We start from the raw sequence: 2500 nt of genomic DNA on the forward strand, positions 1-2500 counted from the left end.
TAATAATAGTAATGCAATTTAGATATCAGATACTAACTGAATTCCTAGTGATTAAGCTTTTGTGAAGCCATGTAGTTTACAAATGACATTAGTAATGTATTTGAGATGAATAATTAATAATATATGACAGCAGAATAAAAAGAACCACTGCCATAATATAAATGGAGTAAAAATGCTTTTACTGCATTTATTTGTGGCAGTGCTTATTCTACCTTTGCATACATGCTGCTGTATCTGTGTTCAGAACAACAGGAGGATAATTTAAGGGGAGCATATACCCCCAAATTGGCCAAAATGTGTCTGCAGTAACTCCAAGACATCTGTATTTTTGGAAACTTCCAGTCTCCCAAAAGCTACCCAACACTTGCTAAACCAATCTCCATATATTCTGAGGGAAGGGGGTGATTGCTAGAGATATACCCAAAAAATATCTTTTGAGGAGTTATCTTTGAAATATGGTTACAGTATTTAATAAATTAATATACTGTAAAAACAAATTACATGTCTTCAGTTCACATTTCCTCAATTAACCCCTTGCTGACGGGTACGACGTGTAGACATGTGCTATGCCCACTGTGAGTACTTGTTTGATTGTTTTTACACATAGATGGCTACACTTGTACTAATTCACCAATGAGCCAGTTACGAGTTCTGCCTGTCTCGCTCGTTCACCCTTTTCTTTGATTTACAAAATATTTTACGTTATCTTATTTTGCTGTTACTAATATTAAAAAACATTATAATAATTATAATGTTTATAATAAAAATAACACCATCAATAATCATAGCACTAGTAAAAAATACATTTTTCCCGCCAATTCAAATCAGGTATGTCACAGGGCTACTAATTGACTCCTTTGTGGCTAAGCACTAGCAGAGCCATTTATGGGCAGATATTTCACAAAAAAATATAGAAAATAGGCACAGCATTTTCCCCATTTTTTGTTCATTTTCCCCGGTGACATTGGGTTAAATTATACCATCTGAGTAAATTTAAATCTCTTCCTTAAGTTGGCCCTGTCTGGGAAAAAAACAAATTGTAAGACAAATCATTATCTTTTTTCATAAGAATGTTGAGTATAGATGTTTACTACATATCTGGTAACTTTTAGCATTCATACAGTTCCTCCAACCTTCTCAAGTTTCCCTCTTAAGTTTCTAGGATGGCAGTACTCCAAAGAGTTATCAGCTCTTTGGAGTACACTAAACCTATAGTATATACTACAGTATGGTTTGTTGAAAGACACTGCACTAAAAAAAATGGAGCCAGGTCATATGGCAATACCATGAGAAGCATTTTCTAGTAACCCTCCTAAAGTGCATAGGATTTTTTTTTTTACTTGAGGAAAAAAAGTCTTTGACAAACAATGTCACAAAACAACTTTTGGCCAGAGACTGTAAGTCTTCAGACACAATTCTTCTCCCCTAATATAAATATAGAGCCCATTTAATTTTTTTATTTGGCCTTGCAAAAGTAACAATAACAAACTTTTGGGTTTTTGAAAATTACTGATTATTGGTGATTTTTACAAATATAAATGTGACTGAAATTGAAAAAAGAACTTACGGGGGGGGGGGGGGTATTTTTACTGAAGCTCAAAAACTATTGGACCAATTTTCAAATAGACTCTTAGATAGGGGAAAAAGGTATTTCAAAGTCTCACAGCTCTAGCTCATATAAGAATAGAATAAAAAATATACAAACAAGAAATCATATATATATATATATATATATATATATATATATATATATATATACACATATACACACACACACACAGATATATATCATTATCATCATCGGGGAACTAATGCTGGCGGGGGCACATAGCCGCATCCATCCTTTACTTCCACCTACGAGGGTCCTCTATGGCTAGCCACCAGGAGGGGACTGGCCCATCTCTAACTCCTCACAACAGGTTTGATCAATCTGGCCAAGCCACGACTTCCTCGGTCGTCCCACAGCATATATATATATATGTGTGTGTATATATGTATATACACACATTCACATATATGCATATACGGTTCACTAAAACATTTTACTATTACCAAACATGTGCTAACAACAATAGCAAATCTCTTTTTACAAAAGCTAAATATTCTTAAAATAATTATTTGAGATAGGCACCTCACATCTAATCTTAACACTGGAGCTATAGCTGCAGGTTCAACTCATTTGCCAAGGAATATCCTTCTATGATAAAAGTTGCAGGACAGACTAGAATTATCACTTAGAGAAATAAAGTGCGTTAACCCAATGCCACTCGGAAAATCCTGTGCTCATTTTTTTGTGAAATGTCTCTAAACATTGGAATTGGTGGGAAAAAAGCTTTTTTTACTAATGCTATATATATTGATGGTGTTATTTTTATTATAGACATTATAATTACTATAATGTTATAAACATTAATAACAGCAAAATAAGATATATGTAAAATATTTTTGTAAATCAAGGAAAAGAATAAATGGGTGAGACAGGCAATATTTGTAATAGGCT

General features: G+C 33.4%; 1 protein-coding gene across 1 annotated transcript in view; it reads right to left on the reverse strand.

Annotated features, from left to right (window-relative positions):
• LOC125039299 (tRNA-dihydrouridine(20a/20b) synthase [NAD(P)+]-like) overlaps positions 1-2500 on the reverse strand; it is a 12420-nt gene that overhangs the window by 5272 nt on the left and 4648 nt on the right. The gene's annotated exons all lie outside the window — the stretch shown is intronic.

The sequence above is a fragment of the Penaeus chinensis genome, chromosome 27, assembly GCF_019202785.1.
Source record: "Penaeus chinensis breed Huanghai No. 1 chromosome 27, ASM1920278v2, whole genome shotgun sequence".
In the NCBI taxonomy this organism is placed as follows: Eukaryota; Metazoa; Arthropoda; class Malacostraca; order Decapoda; family Penaeidae; genus Penaeus; species Penaeus chinensis.